Below are 13,458 nucleotides of genomic sequence, written 5' to 3'. Positions count from 1 at the left end.
CCTGCAAGAGGTGGGGCTTACTTACTTATTCCTACTACCCTCCTGGGCTACAGGTCATCAACTAGGACTTTCCAGCCATCTCTGTCCAGAGCTTTTCTTTCAATCTGACTCCAGGTGTAGCCCATCTCCTTTCAGTCAGCCTCAAGGCATTGATGCCAGGTGTTTCTTGGCCTTCCTCTTTTTCTTTGCCCTTGAGGGTTCCACGTTGTGGCTTGCCTGGTGGTGTTTGATGCAGGCTTGCAGAGGTTGTGACCCTATCCAAACCCAGTGCCTTTTAATGATTTCTTCATGAACAGGGAGTTGGAAAGTCTGCAGCCATAGGACCATGTTGATGATGGTGTTTGGCAAGCAGATTTGGAGGATTTTCCTCAGACAAGTTTTGATGAAGGTCTGGGCTTTGTTGGTGGTGGTCACTGTTGTCCTCTAAGATTCTGCACCATACAGAAGTACCAATTTTACATTGGTGTTAAAAAGCCTGATCTTGGTTTGCAGTGTTAGGTCCTGGAGCTCCAGATCTTCTTTAGCTGAACAAAGGCAGTCCTTGATTTGTCAAATCATGTCTTGACAACGGCCTTTATGCCACTCTGCTTGTCTTTGACACTACCCAGGTAGGGGAAGGCCTCAACCTCTACCAGTGCATTGCCTGCAAGAGTGATTCCAGTTGTGCTGTCCAGGTTAGCCTTCAGGAACTTGTTTTTTTCCCTGTGGATGTTGATGCCAAGTTGTGCTGATGTGGCTGATTTTCTGAGTAACTGTGCAAACTACAGAGGAATAACTCTTCTATCAACCCTAGGCAAAGTGTTCAACAGAGCAGAATGAAGGAACAAGTCTACTCTCAGTTGTGAGACCAGCAAGCTGGCTTCCGCAAACATAGATCCTGCACGTTTGTAGGATATATCTTTGCAATACTGCGTATCATTATTGAGCAGTCGATGGAATGAAACTCACCCCTCTGTCAACTTAATCGACTATCAGAAGGCATTCAACAGCATGGATAGAGAGGCCCTTTAGAAACTTCTCCACCACTGTGGTATGTTCATAAGAATCATCAGCAGCTCTTACGAGAGACTGACCTGCAAGATAGTCCATGGAGGACAACTCATGAAAGCATTCCAAATGAAGACCAGAGTCCTCGAGGGTTGTTTGCTCTCACCTTTTCTCTTCCTGCTGGCCATTGACTTGATCATAAAGACATCCACAGCAAGGAGAAGACATGGGATCTAGCAAACACCTTGGACGCATCTGACGACCTGGACATTGTAGACGACCTGGCCCTACCCTCCTATACTCATGTTATGTTATGTTAATTAGGCTTTTAAAGCACACTTTTACCCAAGGGTGTCCTGGTGCTGAGCACTGTCTAACTGGTATCCCTCTGCACCTATACTTATTCTGTGAACAACCACGTTTTCAGCCCCTTCCTGAAAGAAAGGAGATCCGTGGAGTTCCTAAGATGCATTGGTTGGTTGTTCCAGGCATTAGTGGCACCTTAGATAAAACTCCTGCCACCCCAATTAGCCTTTTTTGCTCTTGGAACAATAACTCGCTTTGCTTCCAAGGAGCGCAGCACTCTCCCAGGTACATACCATTGAAGGCGCCTTCTTAGGTATTCCAGGCCACTGCCCATCAAGGATTTAAAAACTGTGTATAGTGCTTTAAATTGGTCATGTTGTTTTATAGGGAGCAAATGAAGATGTCGCAGGCCATTTCTAACCGATACGAATCTTGGTGTGCACGTTAGCAGCCTTACTGCCGCATTTTGTACCATCTGGAGTCTGTTGAGATGTTTCTTTTGAATATTCAGGTACAGACTATTACAATAATCCAGACGGGACAAAATGAGAGCTGTGACAGCTGTCCTGAAACTTTCCTTTGATAGGAAATATTTTATTTTCCTCAGGGTTCTAAGGAGGAAAAAACTTGTCGAGACCACCCCGCTGACCTGGTCCCCAAACCTCAGTTTGTTGTCCATAATCACCCCCAAGTTCTTGGCTTTCAGTGTAGGGGATGGGAGGTTGTCCATTTCTTTAGGCCACCAGTCTGGCGACCAGAGATTGGAGTTATTCCCGAATATAATCACCTCTGTTTTGCCTGCATTAAGCTTCAGGCAATTCGCAGACATCCAGCCAGTTACCGCTTTCTAACAGTCGTAACACCTTGAGGCCGTTTCGGCTTCTTTACCCCGCTGACGGGACAGCACAATTTGTGTGTCGTCTGCATAAGATGTTAATTGCAGCCCAAATGATCTTATTAGGGCAGCCAGCGGGCTCACGTATATATTGAAAAGCGTGGGACTGAGGGAAGACCCTTGTGGCACCCCACAGGGAAGGGAGAAAGGCTCTGACCTATCCCTTTCCAGATCCACCGCTTGAAATCTGTCAGCCAAAAATTATTTCAATAGGTTCCAGGCCTTGCCCTGGACCCAGCTCTCGATAATCGGTCCATCAACACGTCGTGATGGACCATATCGAAGGCCGCTGACAGATCCAACATGATCAGGATCGCAGTACCTCCCAGGTCCACCGCCTCTCGAACCTCTTCCGTGGCTTTAATCAGTGCTAGCTCTGTGCTATGTCCCACACGGAAACCATACTGTGAGGGATCCAGCGCGTTATTGTTCTTAAAAAACGAACTAAGTTGCACATTGATAGCCTTCTCCATTATTTTTGCCGGTAGTGGAAGTCGGGAGATGGGTCTGTAATTATTCGGATCGCTAGGATCCAAATTAGATTTTTTTAATCAGTGGAAGAATTGAGGCTGTTTTCCATGCTGTTGGATACTGACCTAACTCCAATATGAGATTCAACAAAGGCGTCAGGGTGGCGGCAATGACCTCTGGGGTGTTTTTAATTACTGCTGCTGGACAGGGGTCCAGGGGGGATCTGGAGCGACACCCCATCAGCAGGTTGGTTGCCTCCTTGATCTCCAATGGTGTGAAACTCTCTAAAATTAGTGCAATGCCTCAGACTTTAACCCGACTGCCAATTCACCGACCTCGCCCTGCTGATTGCTAAACAAAGAAAAGATGACTTCCACCTTATTCAGAAAAAAAGAGGCTAGTTGATCACAGAGTGCTGGGCTACTGTGTGTGATAGGTTTGGCGGGGTTCATAAGATTAGTTACGGTTCTGAAAAGTTCTCTAGAAAAGGATTTGGCTTCAGTGATCTGTTCTGCAAAATATACTTTTTTTGCTTCTTGGAGTAGTTTTTTATAGAGTGTGAGGCGTACTTTATATGCTTCCTTGTTAACAGAGCTATACCCTTTCCTCCAGACCCGCTCCAACCTTTTACAGTCTGTTTTATGCTTCTGCAAGTTGTCGGAGAACCAGGGGGCTGAAAGGAGTCCTCGCCTAGGGGTATACCGTTTGACTGGGGCCAGTTCGCTACAGGCGGCCTCAATCCAATTCACATAAGCCACGGTGGCCTCCTTTATATTACTGGGGAGACTCAGACTGTTTCTTTCAGGACCTTCTCTAAGTTAGAGCTGTCAATATTTTTCCAGGCCCGTATAACTATCTTCTCCCTGGGCTTTGGTTTAGATAGATTAAGAGGGGTCTGAGAAATAGAGAAGATGATAGCGGCATGATTTGTCCAGGGTAGAGATAGAAGCACCGACAGGGACAGACTGGTAGAATTCGTAAAAATTCAATCCAGCTTGTGCCCGGCCGCATGTGTCGGGCCTTCTACCCGCTGCTCGGGATGCCCTACCAACATAATTTGCGTCAATCTTGAGGTATCTAAATCAGAGGAATCTTCAAGATGAAAATTGAAATCCCCCAGAATAGTAAACGATTTGGCACACAACCCCTCCTCCAAAAGAGTACCAATAGAATCAAGAAATCCACCTCTGGGACCAGGGGGACGGTAAATAAGCATAGCTTTGAAAGTGCCCTGAGGGGAGAAACGCACACTAACCGACAGCGCTTCACAGGCTAGGTTTGAGGCTGTCACAAATGAGGGCTCTAGGCTTTTATGATAGATGACTGCCAGCCCTCCACCCCTCGTTAGAGGTCTGTCCAACATATGGCAGAGAAAGTCTGGGGGTGAGGCTTTAACAATATCTGGTCCTGACGTGTTATCCGTCCAGGACTCTGTTATGAACGTTATCATAATATTATGTTCCTCTATAAACAGAGAGCATTCAAGACTGTGTCTAATCAGTGATCTGGCATTCAGAAGTAAGCATTTAAACTCAGGAACATTTCCCTGCTTGCCGGAACGCTCTTTTTGATTGGAGGGATGGTTACTAGGAAGCGCCAAAATATGTGTAAGTGACCAATGGTAATTTATACAAAAGTCTGCCAAATCTTCTGGCTTAATGCTTGGCATAAATCTGGGACAGCGCGCCTTACCCCCTTCCGGGTCCAGTCTCTTGAGGGTGTCACTGGTGTATATCCGACGGTCTGACATAAAAGGTCCAGGGGGACTGGCCCTGAGCCTAGGCCGAACGCGGACGGGTGCAGACGGGCTTGGCCTAGGCGGGCCTTCGGCACGCCAGCTGTGTGCCCGCTGCACGGTCGCGTCAGCGTGCGTTTTTATGCTGCACGTGGCAACAGCTAGCCCGCCAACCTCCCCAATGGCCGCTGCTCTACCAGCCCCCTGTCCCAGCAACGACCCTGAACAGCGAAAGGCAGCGTCTGCGGTAAACCAAAGTGATCAGGATATGGTAATCAGGCTGACAGGTATGTGCAAACTAAGCAATTTAAAACATAAGTGCAATTTTAAAGTTCGGCGCATTTAAAACAACACTCTAGCAGTCCTGGTGGGTATTGAACACAACCCACTTCCAGGAAGACGGCACTGAGCGGTCGTGTCAGCGTGCGTTTTTATGCTGCACGTGGCAACAACTAGCCCGCCAACCTCCCCAATGGCCGCTGCTCTACCAGCCCCCGTCCCAGCAACAATGCTGGACAGCGTCAGGCAGCGTCAGGCAGCATCTGCGGTCAACCAAAGTGATCAGGATATGATAATCAGGCTGACAGGTATGTGCAAACTAAGCAATTTAAAACATAAGTGCCATTTTAAAGTTTGGCGCGATTAAAACAACACTTTAGCAGTCCTGGTGGGTATTGAACGCAATCCACTTCCAGGAATACGGTGCTGCGTGGTGGCGTCAGCATGTGTTTTTATGCTGCACGTGGCAACAACTAGCCCGCCAAACTCCCCAATGGCTGCCGCTCTACCATCCCTCAGTCCCAGCAACAACGCCGGACAGCGTCAGGCAGCATCTGCGGTCAACCAAAATGATCAGGATATGATAATCAGGCTGACAGGTGTGTGCAAACTCATCTTCAGATGCAAGAGAAAACTGACAATGTGGTAGACATAGCAGCAAAACTTGGCATTAACATCCACAGGGAAAAAAACCAAGAGGCAGGGAGGGTGGACTCAACTAAGCCAGCAGTGCTTGAACATACATAGGTGCCTCGGGCAATGTGCCTGGTGAGGCATGCAACAGGAGGGGTAGTGGTGCAGTTTCGGCCAAAGCCAAGGTCAAGTAAAGCAGCAGAGCAGGTGGGAGGCATGAAGGAGCTGGTGTCTGCCCTACACGGGCAGACAGGCCCTGTAGGGCCATGGTGCAGTTGCTAAAGGATGGCAAAACATTATCAGAGGACAGAGTCGGCCCGGGTCTGGGTGGTTCCTCTGACACGTCTGTGTTGTTCAGTGAGGCTGCAGGGGCATTGGGGCCCATAAGGAGCCGCTTAAGTGGAGCATGGGGGCGGGAACGGCTTCTGGCATCATTGCTTCCTCACAAGCACATGGCCATGGCCAAGTGGACTAAGGACTCTGGAGGATCTGGACTGGGAGTACATGCTGGGGGCAGGTGATTTTGGCCCTCAGCAGCATTAGTCCATACGGCCTGGAGGCGGAGGTTGCGATGCTTCTATGATTAAGGTTGACAGGGATTTTAGAGGCCTTACCCCTAGCGAGGATGGGGGAGCTTCAGAGGGACAATAATGACAGGCACTAAGGGAGCCCCCATGTACTTAAGCAAAACACAGGCTGGGGCAAACACTTTTAGGTGGGGAATGCAAGGATGGATGGCTGATGGAGTGGGACCTTGCAAAAGGAGGTGGGTATGGGTGTCAGATGTGGAAGCAGAGAGCAAATCACAAGGTCATGCGAGTCAGTGTTTAGGCGGCATAGTGGGCCAGGCAGGCGTTCACAACATTTTTGAAGGCAGTGAAAGTGAGCCAGGGAAGTCTGATGCAGCTTCTTTGACCCGGCACGAAGCAAAGGCTTGGTCTAGTGTGGCCAGCTGGATAGCATTGTTGGACCATCGTGGAGTGGAACATTGTCAGCTTTGGAAGGTCCCCTTGTGTAGGTCAGTGCACATCTACGACTGTGATATTGCTATTTGGAGTGATGGTTGCACAGGTAGTGTTGGTGGTGGACAGAAGCGGAGCACAAGTACTTGACAGGTTAGAGCAGGTCCATGGGGGACTATATTGAATGAAACTGAGGTGGACTACCAAGAGAAGGACGAGGAGCTGGAGGAGGGCAAAATAATAGGCCAGGAAGTGGGGGATTTTTTAATGATTTTGGAATGATCGGAGGGTGGGTAGAGGTAACAAAGAGAGGATTTGTGTATTGCAGGACAAGACAGGATTGAGGAAGAAATGTCTGCAGGAGACGTACAACCATGTCTGGGTGGACAGCTTCGGAGCGGGCCCCAATCCTACGGTCAGCTAACAGAAAAATGGAAGGGAACAGAGTGGTACGTTCTGTATGCCCGAGGGAGATAATGAAGAAAAGGGAACAGTGAATTTGGGGGAAATTAAATATGTGGTGGATCAGGGAACTGGAACCAAGGATGCCACAGGGATCACAGAGGGAAAATCTGGTAAGGTGGATGAGAAAAAGGGAGAAGAGGAGTGTAGTGAAGAGGGAAGCAGAAGGGGAAGGAGTCAGGACAAGAAAATTCAGAGAGTAAGGTGGTCATTTATAAGAAGCTGTCCTGCATGGGTATTACAAAGCCATTGTGGGTTCACCTGATTACAGTGACGAAAGAGAGGATCTGAAAAGGGGAATTTATGGAGGTCTTTAAGGCTTTACATAGAGAGGTAAGAGCAAAAGAAGGATAAAAAAAAAAGGACTATGAGCTGGCACAGCAGCGGAGAGTGACCATTGAGAATTTGACTGCAGCCTTTTAATCTATGCCAGCATATACTGAAAGAAATACCCAGAGTGATGTATTGCTCTCATTGAAAGGACGTCCTATGAACGGCTCAAATAATGTTTAAGGGATATGTGTCTGCTTTGATGAGGAATTTAGGGTGAGGCAGTCAACAGATGTGAAAGAAAAGTGGGGAGAGTTGAAAAATTGATCCTTGGCTCAATGTCATGGCACCAAGTAAACCTGTGGCCATGACTTACATGGCAAGTGGGTTGGTGCTAATTTACTGGCCCTTTCAGTGGTGCCCCACCTAGCCAGTGGTGGGTACAACAAACAGAACACCTGGAGTACAGGGAGGGCAAGGTATCTGTTGGAGTTACAATAAAGGATACTGGATTCATAAATAGTGCGACTTCAGGCATGAATGTTTTCAGGGCAATGGCAGTCACCCAGTTACACACTGTGGTGCACCTGTGAGCTCCGCACAACATGTTCAAGGAGGGTCTGACCCTGCTTCACAAAAACGGGGTGTGTCAGGTGGAGTGAGGCTACTTTCTGCAGGGGGAAAGGGTGTGTATGCTAATTAGGCTAAATTGCTGCACAAAGGGTTTTTGTTTGGTTTTAAGTTACTTTATAGTGGTCCTAGGGAAGCTAGGTGGGCAGAGAATTTGCATTCTGCTAAAGCCTTGTCTGAAGTGATGTTGATCAAGCTGGTGAAAGAGGTATGTGAAGGACGAAATGAAGGGTATTTTGTGGATTGGCTTTTGCAAGACTTAATCATCTTCCTGACTACCAGTACCCAACCCCCAGCAACTTTGACACTAGGAAAGTCCCAAAAAATAGCCATAATATAAGGGTGGAAAACAAGCAAGTCTCCAATGCATCCCTGCACACCCCCGGCATCTGGTGCAAAACCCTACAAAGTAAGTTCCAAGATATCAGCCTCTGAGCACACCCCACCTCCCCCTGCTCCTGCACCCAGCCTTCCAGCATCCTGTGGCCCAATTCACCCACTATTGGGGGGTAACCCATAACAATTTGCATATAAAAGTAATTCCAGCAAGTTTTATGTAATGGTAACCTTCAAATATATTGAATCACGTCTTCTGCCCACAACCATTTCTTCTCCTTCCTTATCCTAGAAACTTCTTCCATGCCTGGACGTACGCTATCCGTGTCGACTCAGCAAGGGACCTTACCACCAGTTGTACCATCCGTCGCAGCCTATTAACCACAACTTCTCTGGCATGGGTGTTCGGTCTCTGTTGGCATCTTTGGCCAACCCACAGAATCTCCCCCACTATGAATGAGACAAAGCATCTGCAATGTCATCGTCCACACCATGCACATGCTGCGCCTTGAAAGAAATGTCATAACGCAAGCAGCCCTTCACAATAACCCTCAGCACCTACGTGTCCCTGACAGACTGTGGATTCATTACCTTTCACACTGACATATTGTCGACTCGAAAGAGCACCTTCCTGTGTGCTAACTCTTCGCCCAACAGTGTCACTGTTACCAACGAAATAAACAATTCAAAGAAGGCTATCCTCCTGCCACATTGCCCCACTGTTTAGGCCATGGCTCTGCTCACCATCTACACCATCTACCCTGCCAATATAAACCAAAACCTAGCTCCCCAGATGCATCCGAGAAAATCTGGATGTCCCAGTCCAAGTCATTCTGCCTTGCCAAAGGAATGCCATTGAATGACTGCAAGAAAAAGCACCACATTCTAAGGTCCACCTTGACCCCTGCTGATAGCCTAACATGATGATGAGGTAGGGAAAAACTGGAGAGCGCACACCCCAACCTCCTGCATAAAGTCCTCTCCCCTTACCACCCTGCACACAAACTTCAGGTGAACCAACAGTACCTGAGCCTCCCTCACCTTCACCTTCTCCCTTGCTACCATTCCAGTCAACAAGAGCATCTTCTCTTTTTTCTCCTGTGGCAACCTGGCCTCCATTCTTTCAGAATCAATTTCAGTGCCCAGGAATGATAGCTCTGTTTGCAGATCCACTGTTTTCTCCAGCACCAAAGGCACTCCTAGGCAGCCCAGCAGTTCTTGGAACCTTACCAGGAGAGGCTGGCAGTCCACCGTACCGGGTGCTACCACAAAACAGAAATCATCTAAGTGGTGGGTTACCAGCTGATGGCCTGTATGCCATGAAAACAGACACTGCTCAAACAAGCTATAGCAATCAAACAGGGTGCATGATATGAAGCATACTATTTGTAATACTTTGTCCACAAACCACTTGCCTTCAAATTGTATGCCCAAGAGCTGAAAATCATCAGGGTGCTCTGGAAGCAGCCAAAAAGTTGACTTCACATCACACTTTGCCATCAATGCCCCTGGGCCCGCCGTCACCACCAGTGACATGGCCATGTCAACCGAGGAGTACGACACCAATGCCATCTCCTCTGCAATGAATTCATTCACTAACCCTCCTTCTTGCCAGGACAAATGCGGGATCAAACTAAATTGACCCATCTTCTTTTTGGGCACCACTCCAATTGGTGAAATGATCGAATCCTCAATCGGCAAATAATGAAAGGGTCCCGCCATCCTGCCCTCAGAGACCTCTTTCTCCAATTTTTCCTGCACCGGCTTTCTGTGCTCCTTGGCTGAGCGCAAATTATGCATCCACCACCGCTCCCACAGACCCTCGTGCCCCAAACAAAAGCCCCAACTAAACCTCTCCTGTGACATCTTTGCCTCTTTTGGACACCCATAGCACTCCAGCCCATACTCCAACCTGTTGGGTTACCTAGATTATGAGCCTTTTGCCCCAGATCCCAGAGCTATCCTTCCGCCTCGGGATTCAGAGCATTGCTGCCGCTGATGCACCCCTTGACCGCCCCCATGCTGTTGCCACTGCCTTGAACCCTGCCCCTGGTAGTCACTACCTTCTCCAAAGCAGTTGACAATGGGATGTCGGCACGCACATTCTGAGGCCTTGTGTCGGGATTTACAGTACTCCTGAGTGCACATTCCCTTGTTAAAAGCCCAGCAGGTGCCCCCTGACCCTGGCAGTGCCTTTGCTGTCACCCCCACCCATTCCCTGGTGGCACGGCCCAGCTATAAAAATGGTCTTGCCCAGTTTTGCAGCCCCTCATGGTGTGCTGACAGAGATTGGAATCCCGCTCCTTCCAATTAGTCTCAAGGTCTCAGGCGTTAGTAAAAAATGTTGTGCTCTAATTTTCTATTGTGAGGGGTAATTTTGGCCGCTTCGTCAGCTCATATTCTTCCTCTTTTGAACCCTCCTTAGAGCGCACCTCTCTATGGAAGAGTTTAAGCATCTCCACATATTTCCCCTTCCAAATACGCTCGTTTGTGGCTTACATGAGATTAGCCCTAATAGCTTGGTAACACCCATTTAGGGGAACCTCTTTTATTTTGAGTTCTTTACTTTCTGGCCCATCTTTCTGTTCCCCTTTGCCTCTTCTGCTCCCCTACCACTCCCCCTGTGACCAGACCATCCTCTGTCTTGCTCGCTCTGCTTTGCTTACTATGGGCACTGTCTTGTTCGTTGTTGCCCACACCCACATCCATCACATAATTCCCCATACACAAATATGCTCTCCCGTCTCCTGGCATGCCACCTGCATTTATGCCTGTGGATACTATCTTTAGTCCCTCTACTATGCCCTTGGCCTTACCTGGCGCCAAGGTTAGTCCCAATCTTTTTCAGTCTGCCTCGCCAGGGGCCTCTCCACTTCCAAAACCCTAGTCAGCCGCTCTGCGTTAGCCTGTAACACACTTGACATTTGGTTAGTTGAGCCTCCCCCAAAACTCCCTGGCTCCTCGTCCCGCAATTCGCCTTCTTCAAGGCAATCCCCCTCATAGTCTAGTACTGTGACCCCTAGCTGGTCTGCCATGTTGCCCAACTGGGACCCGCACACACATCCTGTTTGGAAACCGACCCATAAGTCGAAGCTGTAGTGCAACATGTGGCATCCAGGGGGGGCTGAATTAACCCGTCCCTGCTGCTCTGCCAACGCTACTCATCTGCACACCACAGTTCATGTAGGGGAGGCCGTCCTACACCTACCAGCCGAAGGGGTCAAGAAAGTAATTCTGGACCTTCATATTTCGGCCACGTGGGGATCCCTTGGCGATGTCAGGCGAACCACGCCGCGACCAGTCCTCTCTTCCCCTCGGTGTTGACGAGTCGTTCCCAGCTCTACCGAGTCTGGATATCTGGAATGTATGACGTTACACCGTGAGCCAGTTCTACGCGGTGGGTTACAACGCAGTTGTTACAACGACCGCGTTGTTACCACGTGTGGCTTTACATCGCAAGTCGTTTCTACGACTTGCGCTAGATGGCGCGCTGGACTTAGGAATAGTATAAATTACTACTCCTACTCCAGTTAGCGCAACAGCAGGGAATGTGTTGGACTTAAAATCTAACACATTCCCTGGTGTTGCACGCCACCTAGTGCAAGTCGTAGAAATGACTTGCGATGTAAAGCCACGCGTGGTAACAATGCGGTCGCTGTAACAACCGCGTTGTTACCTACCTGCGTGGTAACAGCAGCGTTGTAAACGTTGTTTCCGGGATATCTGCACTGCTCCAAAATCTGTAAGAAAGATGACAGGACTGGTGTGCTGGTTCCCTGCCCCTGCTCTGACATATCATCTGTACCCCTGATGCCCTCCAACCTGTCAGGATCGGCTTGTCAGCCCGACCCGATCGGTGCGTCAGCAAAGAACTACCAAAATGGCGGCTGACGCAGAGCGCCTGCACGGAGGTCGGGCGTATGTTTAAACCCGACCTCCCGTAGCGACAAGACGCTTCGCGCTCTTCCTGTTTCCGCGCCTCAGCGTCCTGAACCTCAGTATCTGTGACTACTTACCTGCGAACTTTACCTCCAGAAGGTCCCCGTCAGCGTTGCAGCTTCTACCCTGGGGGACCTTTTCATTTCGGCGTATGTCTCACGTATTTGGCATCTTCACCGGCGGTTTTCTCATTGTAGGGATTTCCTCGGCTCACGTAGTTTCTCCTCACGGTGTCTCCGTTGGTGGGCTTCTTGGACTGGAAATCCATGTGAATGAGGACATGTTGTAACCAGCAGGGGAATCCGCCAAGAAATACTCAAAGAAGAGAACGTTATTACGGTACCAGCGCATTGGTGCGGTTTATACTTATGTTACTTCTTATTTGCTATTTACTTACCTGTGTTGTTCTGCGACTGCGGAATCCGTCCTTTTCATATTACAGTTCTGGAAGGCAAGAGAGGGAAACACAAACCTGAAGTTAAGGTTTACCTTTTTATTTTACATTAGTAAAAACTACAAACATCAGCAAACCATTCCTTAAGGTGGGTCCCAATTTATATATTCTTTCCAACAGATATTTTCCTCTTCACAGCTGACTAGAGATTTTGCCATTATTCTTGTGTTTCAGAGTATTATTAGAACCTTGAAAATGAACCTTAGAAGAAGGGACAGCAAGCCTCTTTAATTTTAGCGTGAGGTAAGAAGTAAGCTCCTACAGAAAGAATGATTAGGAAAACACAGGGTACTTTTTGCTCTGCTCGGTATTTGACCTGTTTTCTGTTTGTTTTCTTTCCTTAGCTTATTTTTATACTGACGGGTCCGAAGCTATCGAATAGTCCAGTGAAGGAACTTCCTCTATCCCTTGTTTTGTTTCCCTTCTTCCCCGAATCACCTTTGGCACTTTGATCTTTATTGGGTGCTATGGATGGTGAAGGGAGGTAGTGGATATTGCTGCATGTCCTTGACGTTCCTGCAGGAAAAGAAAACAAATCTTGACACAACCAATCACAGTGATCTTTCTCCCACACAAGGACGCCCCCGCTCCCCCATCCTCCCCACCCCCCAGGGGCCTCCGTATGGCAGTATGCACAAAATCCTCACCTTCCATGAGCTTGTCATCCCTGTCATACTCCACACCGCTCCATTCTAGAGGGGCCGCCCCTATAGCCGATGCGGGGCCCATCCCTGAACCTAAGGTTTCCCCTCTCACCCCCAGCAAAGCCCCCCCTGCAGCACAGCAGGCCAGGGGCCCTTCATTGTTCCACTGCAGGGACCCACCCTTCGTCAACTATGCATCCAGCTGCGCCACCTTATCCCCATCCCCTCCCTTCACTTCACCCTCTCAGTGCCTAAATATATCTAGCCTCCCCCAATCTGCTGGGTTTCTGCCTGGACCAGGGTTCATTGGCACCTCACTTGCATCCTGGTCACTCTCATCTGTCCAATGCAGTGTCTCAGCAGGCGGCAAAAACCTCACCTCCTGCTGTTTACATAAGGGGTCTATTTCAACCTTGAAAGTGGCTCATGGTCCCTCCACAACCCCTCCTCCCACT

At 48.8% G+C, this 13,458-nt stretch overlaps 1 protein-coding gene across 2 annotated transcripts in view; it reads right to left on the bottom strand.

The window, feature by feature from the left end:
- LOC146865355 (uncharacterized) overlaps positions 1–13,458 on the bottom strand; it is a 131,470-nt gene that overhangs the window by 85,050 nt on the left and 32,962 nt on the right. The window contains exon 2 of one of the 2 annotated variants that reach the window (XR_014970091.1): positions 12,435–12,875. The exons of the other annotated variant lie outside the window; for it this stretch is intronic. The gene's annotated coding sequence lies outside the window, so the exon portion shown is untranslated. Of the gene's footprint in view, positions 1–12,434; positions 12,876–13,458 lie in introns of those variants that run through there. 2 annotated transcript variants of the gene reach the window in all.

Source organism: Triturus cristatus, chromosome 2_1 (assembly GCF_964204655.1).
Source record: "Triturus cristatus chromosome 2_1, aTriCri1.1, whole genome shotgun sequence".
NCBI classification, from domain to species: domain Eukaryota; kingdom Metazoa; phylum Chordata; class Amphibia; order Caudata; family Salamandridae; genus Triturus; species Triturus cristatus.
This window is presented reverse-complemented; position numbering and strand designations above follow the sequence as displayed.